The sequence below is a fragment of the Gossypium hirsutum genome, chromosome A05 (assembly GCF_007990345.1).
Source record: "Gossypium hirsutum isolate 1008001.06 chromosome A05, Gossypium_hirsutum_v2.1, whole genome shotgun sequence".
In the NCBI taxonomy this organism is placed as follows: domain Eukaryota; kingdom Viridiplantae; phylum Streptophyta; class Magnoliopsida; order Malvales; family Malvaceae; genus Gossypium; species Gossypium hirsutum.
Window position 1 is genome coordinate 52468542 of NC_053428.1, and position 21115 is coordinate 52489656.

Here is a 21115-nt window from a genome sequence, read left to right on the forward strand (position 1 = left end):
TCTCCAACACTTCTCAACACACTTAACCACTAAAGCAAGCCTTCATTAACGAAATTTGCATGCACAACAGAATATTATAAGCTGCCTTCAACCGCTCCCATGCTCCAGGCCCAAAACTTCTAGTCCCAAATTCAGGGTGTTACAACTCTACCTCCCTTAAAGAAATTTCGTCCTCGAAATTTCCATCTAACAGGGTAGTCGTGTAACATCTACCCCACTACGCTACCGCTGCGCACTCTGATCCTACTATCACTATCACACTTCAACTAGAACTTGAAACATCTCATACATACAACACTTATTCACTAAAGTAGACACATATTTATCACACATATATACAATTTCTATATCCAAACATCACATCCACATAAAATAAATACCAAATTTAAATTTAGACCAATATCTAAGGAATCCATAGTATTTCAATTTCTAAATAGACAAAAGTATTAAGAAGACTTACGGATTCGGCGCCGGAGACTCGGTGTGCCACACTTTTTAAGAGAAATACTTCAAACAGACCACGTGGTTGAAAATAATTTTCTAAAATTCAACCTTTGAAAACCCAATCCACAGCCGAGTTGTTGCAACCCAGGCTCTGATACCACTAAATGTAACACCCCAAACCCGGCCTGAAAGTTTGGCTCAAACTTGGCGTGTCACATTTAAGTGTTTTTCGAAAACCATGTTTCCATTAAAAACCCTTCTTAATAATTAAAAACTTATACCCTTTTTAAACCTTGTTAGAAAACCTCAGCTGAATAACATTCTTAACAACTTTGTAAAAATCTTGGTAGTTGCGGAAACTTACTTTAAAAACAATTACGGTTACGTGATGTTTTGAATAACAGTAGTTGCTTTGGAAAATCGTGTTCTAATACTAGCAATTATAAGAACAATAAATAAAATTCCAAATTTGAAATCCAGAAAATTACAACGGCTTTACTACAACCCACATAAAATAATTTAAAGGTAATAATCAAAACTGTAACATAAACAGTGTGTGTGTGGCTTCCTCCGAGCCCCTAGCAACCCCGATCCATCTAAGGCTAGAAATTACCTGAAAGGTTAATAAACGGGGTGAGTTTACGAAAACTCAGTGTGAAATCCCCTACTATAAAAAGGAACAGTCAGTCATCTAAAAGAATTAAAAGTCTGGCCCCAGCCTTACTTACAATTTCAGTACCAATCGGACCTTAGCCCATTACAACAGACAGTACCAGATGGACCTTAGCCCATTACAGAATAAGAAACATTATCAGAATTGGAACCAAAATGAGAATCAGAATCAGAATCAGTAACATAATCAAAATCAGAATCAATATTAGTAACAGAATCAGAACTAGAATCAGAATTAGGTGACAGAATCAGAATCAGAATCAGTAACAGAATCAGAATCAGAATCAGTATTAGTAACAAAATCAGAATTACGTGACAGAATCAGAATCAGAATGTGAATGCAATCCCAACCCAATCCAACCGTATACACCCCCGTACCAACCTTACACCATGTGGGGAGACAACTCGACCCACCCATCTGCTACACACAACTCGACCCACCCATTTGCTACACACCACAGAATTTGCAGCATGGCTGCCAGAACAGATATCGTGACAGAGTCACCAGATACATATATTATGGCAGAGCCACCAGAATCAGATAATGTGGCAAACCCACCTAACAGAATACGTGGCACAAAGCCATAGATAATTGTAATAACTTCGGCACATAGCCATCAGTGACGGTAATATAACTGGCGCACAGCCTTCAGTAAATATGATCGACACAGAGTCGTCAACAAATATGTTAGGCACATAGCTACAGGTAAATACGTTTGGCACGAAGCCATAGTCAAGATGGCACAAAGCCATATTTAGGTTGGCATAGAGCCATTAATAACGGGTCTATAATCGGCACGAAGCCCACAACAACGGCACACAGCCTTCGGTAGAGTGATCGGCACTTAGCCATCAATCGGTCAACAGATATTGTGACAGAGCCACCAGAACAGATATTTGTGGCATAGCCACCAGAACGCTTCCTCCGTACAAAATCCCAACCCATGCAACATGTCATGTATGCAGAATGTCATGCCCATATTTGAATCAAACAATCACAGTCAAGTCATTCATATCACCAACATATATTCACAATCAAATCCGTCAAACACACAGTCTAAGTTAGTCACTTGCCCACAAGGGCAAAACAGTCATTTAACACTCTAGGGGAAAAATGGTAATTTTACCCCACAAGGGTATCTCGGTAATTCTACCCTACAGGGGTATTTCGGTATTGCTACCCTATAAGGGTATTTCGATAATTCTACCCTATAAGGGTATTTTGGTAATTCTATCCTATAAGGGTATTTCAATAATTCTACCCTATAGGGGTATTTCAGAAATTCTACCCTACAGGGGTATTTTAGTAATTTTACAATCAAGGGTAAAATGGTAATTCTGTAAATCGAGGGTAAAACGATAATTTTGTAAACTGAGGGTAACCTAGTAATTCTATAAATCAAGGGTAAAAAGATAATTTTACAAATCGAGGGTAAAATGGTAATTTTGTAAATTGAGGGTAAAATAGTAATTCTGTAAACTGAGGGTAAAATGGTAATTTTGTAAATCGAGGGTAAAATAGTAATTCTGTAAACTAAGGGTAAAATGGTAATTCTTTAAATCGAGGGTAAAACGGTAATTTTACAAATCGAGGGTAAAACGGTAATTCTATAAATCGAGGGTAAAATAGTAATTCTGTAAACTGAGGGTAAAACGGTAATTTTGTAAATCGAGGGTAAAACGGTAATTCTGTAAACTGAGGGTAAAACGGTAATTCTGTAAATCGAGGGTAAAACGGTAATTCTGTAAACTGAGGGTAAAATGGTAATTCTGTAAATCGAGGGTAAAATGGTAATTTTAAAAATCAAGGGTAAAACGGTAATTCTGTAAATCGAGGTTAAAACGGTAATTTTAAAAATCGAGGGTAAAACGGTAATTCTGTAAATCGAGGGTAAAACGGTAATTCTGTAAATCGGGAGTACTTTGGTAATTTTACAAGTCGAGGGCATTTCAGTAATTGGTAAACTAAAGTATTCTAAACATGGATAACAATACGAATGGGCCTAAAGCCTATTCTGGGCCCAAATGGGCCCACACGCTCGTGTGGCCCTTTTAGCCAAAACCTAGCCACAGATATGTGATTCACCTAGCCTAGTCCAATATTTACTACACAATCAAACAACTTATCCAATTGGGCCCGTAGGCCCATTGGGCCCACATGGCCCCGTTCGGCCCATCGCTGCCCGAAGTAGCCATCCAACAACAAGAGTAGTGATAAATACACACCTGATTGGAGACTGGAGTTAATCCACGCTCCGAGCACCCTTAGCCGACGCCCAACCCAAACGAGCACGCCATAAAGCGAAAGGGATCAGCCAAGAAAGGTACCTTTACTCTCCTCATGGTTCTCTCTATTTAAAGCCAGCTTCCCATCCACTCTTATGTTAGCTTCCCGATGTGGGATCCCTCCAACATCAGAGTTTAAATTCAACACCAACTCTTGCCGCCCCTGTTAGCAAAATAAATGCTCTTTGCTTGCTATGGGATTCAAACCCATGCCTCCCGTCAAATGCTCCACACGGCACTTGCCACTAAGCCATAAGGTTTTTTGTGTCACAATTTCTCCAACAATATTCTTAAAGCCTACCTACTACACCCAGGGTTTGATTCACCTTAAACCAAATTTTTTGCTAGAGTCCAGGTTTAAACCCAGGACTTCTCCAACACTTCTCAACACACTTAACCACTAAAACAAGCCTTCATTAACGAAATTTGCATGCACAACAGAATATTATAAGCTTCCTTCAACCGCTCCCATGCTCAAGGCCCAAAACTTCTAGGCCCAAATTCAGGGTGTTACATAATGGGCCAACGGGCCCATTTCGGTAAGAATACTCCTTAAGTGTTTCTGTTAGTACGTGAATGGTGGAAATATGCATAAAAACCCTAAAATAGATAAGTTACTAGAATACCCCTAAGTATGGAAATTTACCTTTATACCCCTAGGTGTAAAATGATCATTATACCCCTAGGGTTAATTCGACTGAAAAGCATGATGATCTGATTCTGTATGATGTATGCCATGATTTGCATATCTGTTGCACGGGGACATGGGTTATATTTTATGGAGGAAGCATCCTGGTGGCTATGCCAAATTATCTGTTCTGGTGGTTCTGCCAGAAATATCTGTTTTGGTGGCTCTGCCACAAATATCTGTGTCTGGTGACTATGTCACTTTATCTGTTCTGGAAGCCATGCTGCAAATTCTGTGGCGTGTAATGGATGGGTCGGTCGAGTAGTCTCCCCACATGGCGTAAGGCTGGTACGAGGGTACATATGGTTGGATATGGGTTGGGTTTCTGCATAAACATGTAATATCTGTTCTGTTCTGTTATGGGCCTATGGGCTTCATTCTGAAATCTGTTCTAGGCTAAGGCCAATTTGATCTGTTTCTGTGGTTTGAACTGGTTTAGACTATGGTTGGGTTATTTTACACACTGAGTTTCCTAAACTCACCCCTTATTTTCATCCACGAAGGTAATCCCCAACTATAGTGGGCTTGGAGTTGTGAGGGGTTCGGAGTGGCCACTTTTTCTGCAAATTTGGTTTTCTTCTGGTGAATTGGACATCTTTTTATTTACTTTTATGATTTGGGTTTTAAGTTGTAATAAGGCCACTTTAATGATTTTTAATTACTTTTAATATGTTTTACTAGAACAGGTATGATATTATCTTAATCACTAAAACTGATTAGTTTTTTTAGGGCGCGTTTTCAATAATAGTAATTGATTTCAAAATATCACGATAACAAATCAAAACTTCCACAACGAAAACTTTTTCCAAAATTAATCACTTTTTCCCTAAGCTGAACTTAATTAAATTGGTTTCCTAAGAACATACACTAAGTTAAGGTGTCGCAATGGTGGTGTGCATGTCTAAGATTGGATCCGAAGGGAGCTTGGTACTTAAGCAGTCCGATGGACTCACCTCCTCTTTCACAGTTTCCTACCTAGTGCACAGCTTCCATTCACTTTAACCTATAATGGAATCATTCTTTGAACCCTAAGTACGATTTTCTGGACTAAAAATAGAAAATGTTTTTAACGTTTCGATGTGGCACGTCGGATCCAGTCATAACATCTAGGCCGGGTTTGGGGTGTTACATGTGGTCCAGAAACCACTATTCTGACTAGGCCCAAAATTGGGCTGTTACATTTCATCCATATTTGGATTAGCTTGTAGTAGTTTTCATTGATGACATACTGATTTATTCAACGACTAAGATTGAGCTCGACGGACATCTTCGTATAGTTCTGCAAACACTTTCGAAAAAACAACTATATGATAAATTTGGTAATTGTGAGTTCTGGTTGCAAGAGATCTCTTTTCTGGGGCATGTTGTGACTGTCGAAGGAATCTGAGTCAACCCTAAGAAAATTAAGGTTGTAGTCAAGTGGAAACAACCAAAGAATGAGCTTGAACTTCAGAATTTCCTAAGCTTAGCAAGTTACTACTGGAGGTCTATCGAGGGATTTTCGCTGATCGCATCCCCTTAGACTAAACTATTACGCAAGAAAACCCAGTTTGTATGGTTTGATAAACAGTAGTTGAGAGCTTCGAGAAGCTCAAATTCGTCTTAACACAAGCTCCTGTTTTGGTTCAACCAGAACTAGGTCGAGAGTTTGTGGTTTATAATGATGCGTCACACATTCATTTGAGATGTGTTCTAATGTAAGAAGATAAAGTGGTAGCTTATGCATTACGACAGCTTAAGTCACATGAGGGTAATTATGCTATGCACGATATTGAGCTAGCTGCAATTGTATTCGCTCTGAAATTCTAGAGGCACTACTTATTTAGTGAGAGGTGTATCATTTACACCGATCACAAAAGCCTTAAGTATATGTTAACTCAAAAGGAATTAAAGTGTAGGTGGGTTGAGCTGCTTAAGGATTATGATTGCACAATAGAGTATCACCCCGGTAAGGTGAATGTGGTGGCTGATGCTCTCAGTCGTAGAGAGATGACAAATCTAAGGGCGATGTTTGCTCCTTTAAGTTTGTTTGAAGATGTGAGTCTGCTAGCTGAACTACAGGTTAAACCAACATAGGTCGAATAGATTCGAGATAAACAATTGAGTGATAAGTCTCTAGCTCAGCGTTTACAATAGATTGATTTGAGTGAAACTTCGGATTTCAGTTTGAACGAAAACTAGGTTTTATGTTTTAGGGGTCGAATTTGTGTGCCTAGCGATAAATAGTTGAGGTGATCGATTCTACAAGAGGTGCATAGTAGCCCTTATGCTATGTATCTTAGTGAAAATAAAACGTATTGGGACTATCGAGAACTTTATTAGTGGCCTAGTCTGAAATGGGAAATGATTTCCTTTGTATCGCACTGTCTAACATGTCAAAAGATTAAGACCGAGCATCAGTTGTCTTTTGGTCTACTTTAGCCAGTTAAGATTCCTCTGTGGAAGTGGAAGCGTATAGCGATGGACTTTGTTTGTGGGTTGCCTTTAACACCCACTAGGAAAGATTCGGTTTGGGTCATCGTTGATCGATTGACCAAGTCCACTCATTTTTCTCCAATCAAGATAGATTGCTCACTATAGAAGCTCACTAAGCTATATGTTTCTAAAATTGTGAAACTACGCGGGGTTCTAGTCTTGATCATCTCTGATAGAGATCTTTATTTTACTTCTTAGTTTTGGAAGAAGCTTAATGAGGCATTAGGTGCTCAAATTGATTTCAGTATTGCGTATCACCCTTAGACTGATGGATATTCTAAACGAGTTATTCAGATTCTGGAGGATACACTTCAGGGTTGTGTTATTGATTTTTGAGGTAGTTGGGAGGATTATCTACCGTAGGCTGAATTTGCGTACAATAATAGTTTCCAGTCTAGTATTGAGATGCACCTTACGAGGCTCTGTATGGTCATAAGTGATGTACTCCTTTGTGTTGGACTGAGAAAGGTGAATGTCATGTTTTGGGTCCTGTAACGCTGGGGTTTGTGCAAGTGTACATAGTCGTTATCAAGTAATAAGTAAGTATCGAGTTATCATCTCCACAGGGTTGTATTTGTGCCAAGTCACTTAATTTGTAAAATTATATTAACAATTTGTTAAATAAAAACACAATTTAGTTGAGAAGTGATGATTAAAATATATTAAACTAAATGCAATGATCCCTAATGCAAATTAACCTAAGTATGACAACTATATGAATGAAATAGATTTTAGCAAAATTAACCACAATTTGCAACAATTATAACGTAAATAAACTAGGACAATTACTTTAATTAAACTTTAATTATTATCAACATGCTTAATAATATTTGGAAAAACATTCCATGGCAACTCAATCTTTCATGAGTTTGGAAATCACGTTAGGTCCTTTCGGAATCCTTTACTTAGTATATACGCATTTTACTGATCCTTATTTACTAAGGGTTTCTTAGTATTCATGCGAGGTAACATGGACATGTTAGGTTTGAAATAATTTAATCACACAAATCTAAAAACTATGCAGACAAAAGAGCCTAGTTAGGGTTGTTATGCAACCTGCAATTTAATCGAGTTAGGATCTAATTTTTTCAACTTTTCAAGGGCCTTGTGCAATTAAACCAAAAAGTGGTTTATGGATAGCCATATGCAACCAAATTTTGGTTTGACTTGGTCCCCAATTTGGACGGTTTTGTAATCCAACAAAGCTGTCAGACCTGTCCGAAATAAATCAACAAGTTAGGGGACCAAAGAATAAAGTTTATTCAATTTAAATAATTAATTTAAAACTCAAATTATTAATGAAATATTTTTAAATGAATTATTAAATATAATTTTATATTTTATTATTTAATTTAATCATGCATGGCCCACTTTATGTCTTAAAAAATATAATTTATTCAAATTAATATAAAATAAGCCATTTATTGCATGAAAACTATATAATAAAGCATAAAATCACATTTTAATAATTTCTATGTCCTAATTTCATATTTTCACATATTTCATTAATTTATTAAACAATTACTTAGTTTTAACAACAATTTTAAGTAAAAAGGTGATAAATGACATAGGAAAAATCCCATATATTTTTCCGTTTACACACCCCCAAACTTAAATCATTGTTCATCTCGAGTAATGTTCAAGCATGGCAAAAGGTCTTGCTAAGGCAAAATTTCTAATTGTGTAAATAGCATCAATCTTTGTCTCATAATCATGCATTAATAACTTCATGCTCATCAATCTTCTTTATTAACAAGTAATTCATATGCAAACATTCCTTAAGATACTAAGCTTCAAAATATGCCAAAAAGAATCATAGTTTGTGTGTATGTTACAGTCATAGATAACATTCTTCATTCAACATAATTTCCTATCAATCAAGAAAACAATCACAAGGCTTATTTATGATCTTCATATGTTGAACTTAGGATTACCTCTCCACTAATGTAGTTGACATAATCATCAATTCAATAGGTCTTTTATAAGGTTTTAATGGGGCTCAGTTAAAGGTAGGGATTTTAAGAGATGAGACATTTCAGTTTTAGAAATCTTAACCTTTAATTTTGTCTTGGTTTTCTCGTAATACAACTTTTTTCTTTAAATGAACCTTTGGAACACCCCCAAACTTATTTTGAACTCAAGCTCATACATTTGTTCTTTCTAGAGACTGAGTAAACTTTTCTTTGCTCTTTTGTTTTAAGCATGAACACATAATCTTTTTGAAAATTTCCTCAAATGTTAATTACCAAGACAACTTTAGTTAAGATGGGTGCACAAAATTAGGATAACTTAAAAAGATGGTAATGTGGCTTATAATGTAGGTTCATTGCAATAAATAGGCTTTTAAGCTCAAAATTTCAGTTTCAAGGGTCAAATATCATAAGGTCAGCTTGAAAAGGCTCAAACGATCCAAAGAAATAGTGCCTATATCATTTTAGATTTTTATATCCCCTAGGATTTCGCCTCAAGAAAGTTACTAAGTCAATTCTAAAGATATAAACCTTCATGCATGTCTAATCTCAAAAGAAACTAAGTTTTCATGGCAAACATTACTAAGGCTAAGATCATACAAGCATTCCATTCTTCATGATAACATACTTTCACTCAGATAAAATCATCATTCATACTTGCATACAAACTATCTTATTAAAAAAATATTTTTAAACATTCATTTATTAAAACATATTTATGAAAGAAATGATTGAAACATACTTGAAAAAAAATTAAAAGTTTGAGCAATTTATTTGCCTTACCCCCTTTAAAAAGAAGTAATGTCCTCATTGCAAGAACAAAGTAATGAATGAAAACTAAACACTAGGTAGGGTTGTAAAGAAAGAGAGATGAGTCATTAAGACTGCTTAAATACCAAATCTTTCCTAATAACCCAATCTTAGACAAGATCATTGCCATTACCACATCACTTAGTCTTTTTCTTTTTAAAGAAGTGTTAAGTTTATTCATGCTTGCTATGTTTTATTCTACGAAAATTAAATTCTAATTAGGAAAGAAATAAATTCCTAATGACCTAAAAATAAATAAATAATACGACAAGAGTGCCCCTTTTTATTTTCTTGACTCGTTCCGTTTGTCTTTTTTAGTTCCATCTCTGCTTGTATTGTCAGTATCTTCCGTCCATGTCTCAAAGATAGCATCTGGGAACTCAAGAAAAAAAGTATTAGAGATATTCTTAAAAGAATTTCAAATTGAGTCATCTCTAATTTTTGCATATTTCAGTAAGTTTGTTGTTGATTGTGCAAGAACTTGCACATATCCATCAAAATTGACAACTCCGATTTCTTTGAAGCACTTGTAGAAGTTGGCATAAGAGTTGCAAATTTAGGTTCAACACTTAGCTTGACTGGTTCCTTTTCTAACTCAACCCTTGGTTCAGGGTTTTCAAATCTTTCAACTGGTTTAGGACTATTTGGTTGCTTATCAGATTCGTCCTTTTCAGTGTCTGTAACTAAATTAGCTTCAGTTTTAGTTTCATTTGTTGACTCCTCAGTATTTGGCTCAGTTGGCTCTTCTTGCTCGCCTCGATTCAGCTCATGCACCCTCTCTACTAACCTTTTAAGATCATAAGTTGAAATGCACCCTTGAACATATCGCCCCTTCAGATTTTCTTGTGTTTTAACACGGGCCGTTAAGCAAAGTGAGGTGATTAATGATGGGAAATAAGCACTTCCTGCCTTCTTTTTAGCACAATCGTGAATCTCCTTGAGGATAATTTTCCCAACATGAATGGACATTTCTGTCAAGATTGCATATAACAAGAGCATCCGTTCCATCGAGATGGTGGAACTATATGAGGTAGGTATAAAACTATAGCGAACAAAATAAAACAACACCTTTGCTACTGGTTTAGGTATTCACTTCGGCAAGAATGACTCCCTTACTTCTTATAATCCATTGGGATCCGAATTTGTCACAACATCAAGCACTTGTTGAAGAAAATCCCAATTGATATTGTCCATCATAGGGTAGTACTCATCTTCTTCAACATCAAGTAAGTTAAACATATCATTGATGGACTTAGAAGGAAGAGGTACCTTTTTCTTTCAAACGATGACCTCAGTAGCATCTTGTGTCGTCAAACTTGCATAGAATTCTCGAACTAATTCATCATCGCGAAGTGAACGAGCATAGGAAAATCGTTCCCACTTGAGAGCATTGATTATCTTTCTAATTGGCACAAGAACAACTATCAAATTATTACTCTTCAAGTTAAAGCCTTTTTCCGACATCATAGGTTGATGCTTGAAAATTGAATCAAATCTCTCTTTCACTTCTTCATCGATCAAAATTGGGTTTTCAAGAGTAGTCTTTGATGATCTAGTTCTTTACGAGACATGGTATCTTTTCTCGAAAATTCGACGAAGTTTCTGCTTAACGGTGAAGAAGAGAAATTGGCAAGTGGGTAGAACTTGCGATGGAAAAACTCGTGCGATGATAAGGATGGTGCAGCGACAATAAGTGATTTCAGCAAAAAGGAAAGAGAACTAAGGTGTCTTTTGGGATTTGAGGTTGACGGCACAAAAGGATGATTTAGGGATTTTTAGGTGTAAGCAAATTTCTTTGAGGGATATGAAAAATAGTAGAATGAAGAGGGGTTTATATAGGAAAAATTAGGGCAAAATATAGCAAAAATTATCTACATTAGGGTTATTTAGGCGGCAAGTAATAGGAGTGGTGGCAATAGGTATGGATTTTTCCTTCTTCTTTGTTGTCTTGGGCCTCAAATTCAGACTGTATTTTTAGGCTTACTCAAGAGAAAAAACTGATTTGTACTTGGGCCAAATTTGACTCCCTTTAAAAATTTAAAATTTAAACAAAACAAATTAAACTTAAAAATTTTAAATCTCAATTAGAAAATTTCTTCTCAATAAATTACATTAAATTAATTCCCAGGAAAGGTTGGAGGAGTTGCAGCGGTCCCACTTAAGTTCCAATCTCCTTAGATAGAATTAATTAAATGTACTAAATTAAGAAAATAAATTCTAGCTATTTATTTATTTACAAAACAAGTTCATGAAAAATCAAGGGTCTGTTAATTTGAACGAGGATTCAACTCGCTCAACTTCTCCATCCAATAATGTTTGAGATATTGACCATTAACTTTAAACGTACCTCCGCGATTTTCGTATAATTCAACAGCTCCATAAGGATACACTCGAGGGTTCTTTCCATCGGGATTTAAGCTTCCCAGGAAATAAATTCAACCTTGAATTAAACAACAAAACCTTCTGACCTTCTTTAAACTCGCGAGGTTGTATATGACTATCATGCCATCTCTTTGATCTTTCTTTACACATTTTGGAATTCTCATAGGAAACCAGCCTCAGCTCTTCCAACTCATCAAGTTGTAACATCCTTCTCTCATCGGCTTGCTTAAGATCAAAGTTCAACTACTTCAAAGCCTACTGAGTTCTATTCTCCAACTCTAATAGAAAATAACATGCCTTCCCAAAAACTAACCGATAAGGAGTCATTCCTAACAGTGTCTTAAATGTTGTCCGATAGGCCAATAATGCATCATCAACCCTTCGAGACCAATTTTTTCTACTAGTGCGTACTACCTTTTCATGGATACCTTTGATTTCATGGTTCACTCTCTCAACTTGCCTATTAGACTGGGGGTGATAGGTAGTAGCAATCTTGTTCTTCACATCATATTTGTCAAGCAACCAATTAAGCCATTTGTTCACAAAGTGAGAACTTTTATCACTAATAATAGCTCTTGGTGCCCCAAATTGTGTAAACACATGCTTATGTAGGAATCGCATAACTACCTTAGCATTATTTGTAGGGTATGCTTCAGCTTTAACCCACTTGGATACATAGTCCACAACAACTAAGGAGTATTTGTTCCCATACGAAGAAGGAAAGGGGCCTAAGAAGTCAATGCCCCACATGTTGAATAATTCAATCTCAAAAATGCTTGTCAAGGGCATCTCATTCCTCCTTGATATATTCCTGGTCTTTTGGCATTTATCACAGTTCTTCACATAAGCATAAGCATCTTTAAATAGCGTAGGCCAAAAGAAACCTGCTTGTAAAATCTTTGCTGCAATACGTAAGCCACCAAAGTGTTCCCCACTTGGAGATGAATGGTAATGATACAAGATCTCATCAATCTCACTTTCAGCTACACATTTTCGGATTATATCATCTGCACATTGTTTAAACAAAAATGGTTCCTCCCAAAAATAATACCGACTATCCTGAAGGAATTTTTCCTTTGTTTGTATGTCACTTCTCGAGGAATTATTACACATGCAAGATAATTGGAAAAAATAGCAAACCAAGGTGTTTCATGAATTTGATTTACCTCAAATAAGTGTTCATCTAGGAAATTCTCATTGATAGGCACACATGATCGAGTTGCCTCATCTTGTTCCAACCTCAACAGATGATCAGCTATTTGAGTTTCGACACCTTTTCTATCTTGGATCTCAAGGTCAAATTCTTGAAGTAATAGTATCCAACGAATTAGCCTCAGTTTCGGATCTTTCTTCGTGAGCAAGTATTTAATGGTCGCATGGTTACTAAATACTATGACTTTGGTACCTATAAAATACGAGCGAAATTTCTCAAAAGCAAAAACTATTGTAAAGAGTTCCTTTTCAGTTGTGTTGGGCACCTGTCAAAGTTCTACTTGCATAGTAAATAGGGTGAAACACTTTGTTTCTTCTTTGGCCCATCATAGCTCCAACAGCATAATCACTTGCATCGCACATCAACTAAAAAGGTGAGTTCCAATCAAGTGTAATAATAATTAGGGCTGAGATTAACCATTTTTTTAGATATTCAAGCTTCCAAACATGCTTTGTTGAAATCAAACACTGTATCTTTCTCTAACAACAAACACAACAATTTAAAAAATTTTGAGAAATCTTTGATAAACCTGGACTCTAGCAAAAATTTTGGTTTAAGGTGAATCAAACCCTGGGTGTAGTAGGTAGGCCTTAAGAATATTGTTGGAGAAATTGTGCCACAAAAAGCCTTGTGGTCTAGTGGCAAAGTAGCACCACATAAGAGGCAGGAAGGTGGCGTCATAGAGTTGGCAAGGAGGTCCAGGGTTCGAAACTCATGGCAATCAAAGAGCATTTATTTTGCTAACAGGGGGCAGTAAGAGTTGGTGTTGAATTTAAACTCTGATGATGGAGGGATCCCACATCGGGAAGCTAACATAAGAGTGGATGCCAAGTTGGCTTTAAATAGAGAGAGCCATGAGGAGAGTAAAGGTATCTTTCTTGGCTAATCCCTTTTGCTTTATGGCGTGCTCGATCGGGTTGGGCATCGGCTAAGAGTGCTCGGAGTGTGGATTAACTCCAGTCTCCTATCAGGTGTGTATTTCTCACTACTCTAGCTGTAGGATAGCTACTTCGGGCCGCGATGGGCCGAAAGGGGCCACGTGGGCCCAATGGGCCCACGGGCCCAATTGGATAAGTTGTTTGATTGTGTAGTAAATATTGGACTAGGCTAGGTGAATCTCTTATCTGTGGCCAAATTTAGGCTAAAAGGGCCACACGAGCGTGTGAGCCCATTTGGGCTGAGAATGGGCTTTAGGCCCATTCGTATTGTTATCCCCTTTTAGAATACTTTAGTATACCAAATCACCAAAATACCCCTGGTTTGTAAAATTATCAAAATACCCTTGGTTTACAAAATTACCAAAATACACTTAGTTTGTAAAATTACTAAAATACCATTGGTTTATAAAATTACCAAAATACCCATGTTTGTAAAATTACCAAAATACACCTAGTTTGTAAAATTACCAAAATACCACTGATTTGTGAAATTACTAAAATACCCTCGACCTGTAAAATTACTGAAATACCCTCGACTTGTAAAATTACCAAAGTACCCCCAATTTATAGAATTATCGTTTTACCCTTGATTTACAAAATTACTGAAATACCCTTGTAGGGTAGAATTATCGAAATACCCTTGTAGGTTAGAATTACCTAAATACCCTTGTAGGGTAGAAATATCGAAATACCCTTGTAGGGTAGAATTACTGAGATACCCTTATGGGGTAAAATTACCATTTTGCCCCTAAGGTGTTAAATGACTATTTTGCACTTGTGGGCAAGTGACTGACTTGGACTGTGTGGTTGACGGATTTGATTATGAATATATGTTGGTGATATGAATGGCTTGACTGTGATTGTTTGATTCAAATATGGGCATCACATTCTGCATACATGACATGTTGCATGGGTTAGGATTTGTACGGAAGAAGATCTGATCTGTTAGGATCGCATGGTTGTTTGACGATTGTGGATCCACCGGTGGCTTTCAAGCCCAATATATGATTATTGATGACTCTGTGTTGATCATATTTACCCGAGGCTGTGTGCTGACTATATTACCGTCGTTGATGGCTATCTGCCTAACATGATACAACTACCAATGGCTTAAAGCCAATTATTCTGATTATGGCTTTGCGCCAACCTACATACGGCTCTGTGCCAACCTAATTATGGCTGTGTGCCAAACGTATTTGCCTAAGTCTATGTGCCAATATATGATTATTGACGACTCTGTGTCGATCACATTTACCTAGGGCTATGTACCGGTTATGTTACTCTAGTTGAGGGCTATGTGCCTAACATAATGCATGTTTCGATGGCTTTGTGCCACGTATTCTGTTAAGTGGCTTTGCCACATTATTTGTTTCTGATGGCTATGCCACAAATATATATTCTGGCGGCTCTGGCACAATATCTGTATCTGGTGACTGTCATAATATCTGTTTTGGTAGCCATGCTGCAAATTCTGTGGTGTGTAGCGAATGGGTGGGTCGAGTTGTCTCCCCACATAGTGTAAGGTTGGTACGGGGGTGTATACGGTTGGATTGGGTTGGAATTGCATTCACATTTCGATTCTAATTCTGTTACCTGATACTAATTCTTATTTTGTCACCTAATTCTGATTCTGATTCTGATTCTGTCACCTGATTCTGATTCTGATTCTCATTTTGATTCTAGTTCTGACAATGTTTTTTATTCTGTAATAGGCTAAGGTCCATTTGGTACTGTCTGTTATAATGGGCTAAGGCCCAATTGATACTGAAACTATAAGTAGGGCTGGGGCCAGACTTTTAATTCTTTTATATGATTGACTGTTCCTTTTATATAGTAGGGGATTTCACACTGAGTTTTCGTAAACTCACCCCGTTTATTAACCTTTCAGGTAATTTCCAGCCTTAGACAGATCAGAGCTGCGAGGGGCTCGGAGGAAGCCATACACACTATTTATGTTGCAATTTTGATTATTACTTTTAAATGTTTTTATGTGGGTTGTAGTAAAGCCGTTGTAATTTTCTGGATTTCAAATTTGGAATTTTATTTATTGTTCTTCTAATTGCTAGTATTAGAACACGATTTTCCAAAGCAACTACTGTTGTTTAAAACATCACGTATCCGCAATTGTTTTTAAATTAAGCTTTCACAACTGCCAAGATTTTTACAAAGTTGTTAAGAATGTTATTCAGCTGAGGTTTTCTAACAAGGTTTAACAGGGGTATAAGTTTTTAATTATTAAGAAGGGTTTTTAATGGAAACATGGTTTTCGAAAAACACTTGAATGTGACACGCCAGATTCGAGCCAAACTTCTAGGCCGGGTTTGGGGTGTTATATTTAGTGGTATCAAAGCCTGGGTTGCAACAACTCGGCTGTGGATATGGTTTTCAAAGGTTGAATTTCAGAAAATTATTTTCAACCACGTGGTCTGTTTGAAATATTTCTCTTAAAAAGTGTGGCACACCGAGTCTCCGGCGCCGAATCCGTAAGTCTTCTGAATACATTTGTCTGTTTAGAAATTGAAATACTGGGGATTCCTTAGATATTGGTCTGAATTTAAATTTGGTATTTATTTTATGTGGATGTGATGTTTGGATTGTATATATGTGTGATAAATATGTGTCTGCTTTTGTGAATAAGTGTTGTATGTATGAGATATTTCAAGTTCTAGTTGAAGTGTGATAGTGATAGTAAGATCAGAGTGTGCAGCGGTAGCGTAGTGGAGTAAATGTTACACGACTACCCTGTTAGATGGAAATTTTGGGGACGAAATTTCTTTAAGGGAGGTAGAGTTGTAACACCCTAAATTTGGGCCTAGAAGTTTTGGGCCTTGAGCATGGGAGCAGTTGAAGGCAGCTTATAATGTTTTGTTGTGCATGTAAATTTCGTTAATGACGGCTTGTTTTAGTGGTTAAGTGTGCTGAGAAGTGCTGGAGAAGTCCTGGGTTCAAACCTGGACTCTAGCAAAAAATTTGGTTTAAGGTGAATCAAACCCTGGGTGTAGTAGGTAGGCCTTAAGAATATTGTTGGAGAAATTGTGCCACAAAAAGCCTTGTGGTCTAGTGGCAAAGTAGCGCCACATAAGAGGCAGGAAGGTGGTGTCATGGCAATCAAAGAGAATTTATTTTGCTAACAGGGGGCGGCAAGAGTTGGTGTTGAAAGAGAGCCATGAGGAGAGTAAAGGTACCTTTCTTGGCTGATCCCTTTCGCTTTATGGCATGCTCGTTTGGGTTGGGCCTCGGCTAAGAGTGCTTGGAGCGCGGATTAACTCCAGTCTCCTATTAGGTGTGTATTTCTCACTACTCTAGCTATAGGATGGCTACTTCGGGCCACAATGGGCCGAAAGGGGCCATGTGGGCCCAATGGGCCTACGGGCCCAATTGGATAAGTTGTTTGATTGTGTAGTAAATATTGGACTAGGCTAGGTGAATCTCATATCTGTGGCTAGATTTGGGCTAAAAGGGCCACACGAGCGTATGGGCCCATTTAGGTCGAGAATGGGCTTTAAGCTCATTCGTATTGTTATCCTTGTTTAGAATACTTTAGTTTACCAAATCACCAAAATACCCCTGGTTTGTAAAATTACCAAAATACCCTTTGTTTACAAAATTACCAAAATACTTTTGGTTTTTAAAATTACTAAAATACCCTTGGTTTATAAAATTACCAAAATACCCCTGGTTTGTAAAATTACCAAAATACCCCTAGTTTGTAAAATTACCAAAATACCCCTGATTTGTGAAATTACTAAAATACCCTCGACCTGTAAAATTACTAAAATACCCTCAACTTGTAAAATTACCAAAGTACCCCCGATTTATAGAATTACCATTTTACCCTCGATTTACAAAATTACCGAAATACCCTTGTAGGGTAGAATTACTGAAATACCCTTGTAAGGTAGAATTACCTAAATACCCTTGTAGGGTAGAAATATCGAATTACCCTTGTAGGGTAGAATTACTGAGATACCCTTGTAGGGTAGAAATACCGAAGTACCCCTGTAGGGTAGAATTACCGAGATACCCTTGTGGGGTAAAATTACCATTTTGCCCCTAGAGTGTTAAATGACTGTTTTGCCTTTGTGGGCAAGTGACTGACTTGGACTGTGTGGTTGACGGATTTGATTGTGAATATATGTTGGTGATATGAATGACTTGACTGTGATTGTTTGATTCAAATATGGGCATAACATTCTGCATACATGACATGTTGCATGGGTTAGGATATTGTACGGAGGAAGATCTAATCTGTTAGGATCGCATGGTTGCTGGACGACTGTGGATCTGCCGGTTGCCTGACATGATACAACTACCAATGGCTTAAAGCCAATTATTCTGATTATGGCTTTGCGCCAACCTATATATGGCTCTGTGCCAACCTGATTATGGCTGTGTGCCAAACGTATTTGCCTAATGCTATGTGCCAATATATGATTATTGACGACTCTGTGTCGATCACATTTACCCAGGGCTATGTGCCAGTTATGTTACTCTAGTTGAGGGCTATGTGCCTAACATAATGCATGTTTCGATGGCTTTGTGCCACGTATTCTGTTAAGTGGCTTTGCCACATTATCTGTTTCTGGTGGCTATGCCACAAATATCTGTTCTGGAGGCTCTGCCACAATATCTGTATCTGGTGACTCTGTCACAATATCTGTTCTGGTAGCCATGCTGCAAATTTTGTGGTGTGTAGCGAATGGGTGGGTCGAGTTGTCTCTCCACATGGTGTAAGGTTGGTACGGGGGTGTATACGGCTGGATTGGGTTGGGATTGCATTCACATTCTGATTCTAATTATGTTACTTGATACTGATTCTAATTTTGTCACCTAATTCTGATTTTGATTTTGATTCTGTCACCTGATTCTGATTCTGATTCTCATTTTGATTCTAGTTCTGATAATGTTTCTTATTCTGTAATAGGCTAAGGTCCATCTGGTACTGTCTGTTATAATGGGCTAAGGCCCAATTGATACTGAAACTGTAAGTAGGGCTGGGGCCAGACTTTTAATTCTTTTATATGACTGACTGTTCCTTTTATATAGTAGGGGATTTCACACAGAGTTTTCGTAAACTCACCCCGTTTATTAACCTTTCAGGTAATTTCCAGCCTTAGACAGATCGGAGCTGCGAGGGGCTCGGAGGAAGCCACACACACTGTTTATGTTACAGTTTTAATTATTACTTTTAAATGTTTTTATGTGGGTTGTAGTAAAGCTATTGCAATTTTCTGGATTTCAAAATTGGAATTTTATTTATTGTTCTTCTAATTGCTAGTATTAGAACATGGTTTTCCAAAGCAACTACTATTGTTCAAAACATCACGTATCAGCAATTGTTTTTAAATTAAGCTTCCACAACTGCCAAGATTTTTACAAAGCTGTTAGGAATGTTATTCAGCTGAGGTTTTCTAACAAGGTTTAAAAAGGGTATAAGTTTTTAATTATTACGAAGGGTTTTTAATGGAAACATGGTTTTCAAAAAACACTTCGATGTGACACGCCAGATTCGAGCCAAACTTTCAGGCCGGGTTTGGGGTGTTACATTTTATGCCCTAAGACAATCCCTTCCTTGACCATAAAATGGCATTTTTCCCAGTTAAGGACAAGATTCGTCTCTTCTCATCTCTTCAGTACCTTAGCCAAATTACTCAAACAAATATCATATGTGTTACCAAAAATAGAAAAATCATCCATGAAAATCTCAACAAAATTTTCAACCATATCAGTGAATATTGCCATCATGCATCGTTGAAAGGTTGCAGGTCCATTGCATAAACCAAAAGGCATTCGCCTAAAAGAAAATGTACCATATGGACTATCCCAAATAACCATCTAAAAAATAATAGAATTCATTACCTGCCAGTCGATCTAACATTTGATCCATAAAAGGCAACAAAAAATGGTCCTTCCGCGTGGTTTTGTTTAATTTTCTGTAATCAATACAGATTCTCCAATTGGTAACAGTTCTCATTGAAATTAAGGCCCCGTTCTTTAATCTGGTTGAAAAGCACTTTTACACCCAAAAGTGCTTTTGGGTGAAAAGTAACAGAGAACATATTTCATTTGAGGCCAGTACACTAGCTTTTCTAAAGCACTTTTGGGCAGATGAAAACGCAGAAAATTTCTGCTTTTCTGGCCAAAAAGTGCTTCTTAACTGATCTTTTACATTTTTAGCCCCACACACAAACTACTGCTGCTTCTTAGCTGGTCTTTTACTTCTTTGCTCTCATCTCTTCTCTCGCTGGTTCTTTGTTCCTCTGCTTCTTAACTAACAAATATCACGTTTTTCTCTTTATTTTTGGACAACCACTTCATCTTCAAACTCAAAGAGCCTTTCATTTATATATTTTAATAACTTTAAATAGATCTTTGCACCATATAAAATTGATCTTAGGCTGAGAAACTTATTATTACCTCATATTTCTTTAGTGAAGAAGAAGAAGGAATAAGAAAAATCCAACTTACAGGAGTCTTAAGGTAGAGATATGTCCTATCTCCTTCGGTATATTACCAGTCAATTCATTCCACATGAAATGTCTTCCACAAACAAAAAGAGAAAAGGAGTTAGCTCTACTGGAAATTATGTGTCAAGAACATTTAAGATATAACAAACTCACAGTATTTTGAGGTGAGAAAGTTGGCCAAGTTCAGGCGCTAAAGTTCCAGAGAGATTCATATTTAGTAGCTGACTGCAATAATTATATATAGCAGACAGCATTAAGGACAAGCAGCAAAATTTTCCAGAATCAACAAAATGAAAAACGATTGAAAAGTGGAGCAGCAACCCTATCAGCAACCCCATCTCTCACTCACCATTTTCAGTCAATCAAAGCCTATCTTCAAATCCAATTCCAATTCTTTGATTCCATGATTCCAAGCTTAAGATACAAAAGAATGAATATATGAAATCTTACAAAAATAATAAAAAAAGGGTTGATGAGTTTCAATATACTAACCTTGTTACTCCTCTGTAAATTGAAGCCCCTCTAGAAAATCCACTACTTTTCCTTCTAAGATGAGCAACATATTCTTGGCAGAGGAGGCGTGAGAGAAGAAAAGAATGTAAAAGGTCTTTTGACTGAGTTGATTTTTCTTTTTTGAAACAAAATTGAGTTAGATTTTCTTGAATGAAACAAAGGGACTAAAATCATAAAAATTAATTACATAAATAGATTTTCTTGAATGAAACAAAGGGACTAAAATCATAAAAATTAATTACATAAATATTAATTAC

The 21115-nt window shown here is 37.0% G+C and overlaps 1 long non-coding RNA gene across 1 annotated transcript; it reads right to left on the reverse strand.

Moving 5' to 3' along the window:
• Window positions 1-20271: 20271 nt before the first annotated feature.
• On the reverse strand, window positions 20272-21010 carry LOC107961484 (uncharacterized). Its single transcript, XR_001701306.2, has 4 exons — window positions 20838-21010; window positions 20695-20759; window positions 20499-20570; window positions 20272-20418 (listed from the first exon to the last, which is right to left on the reverse strand). It is a non-coding gene; the product is annotated as an uncharacterized lncRNA (long non-coding RNA).
• Between the last annotated feature and the right edge of the window lie 105 nt (window positions 21011-21115).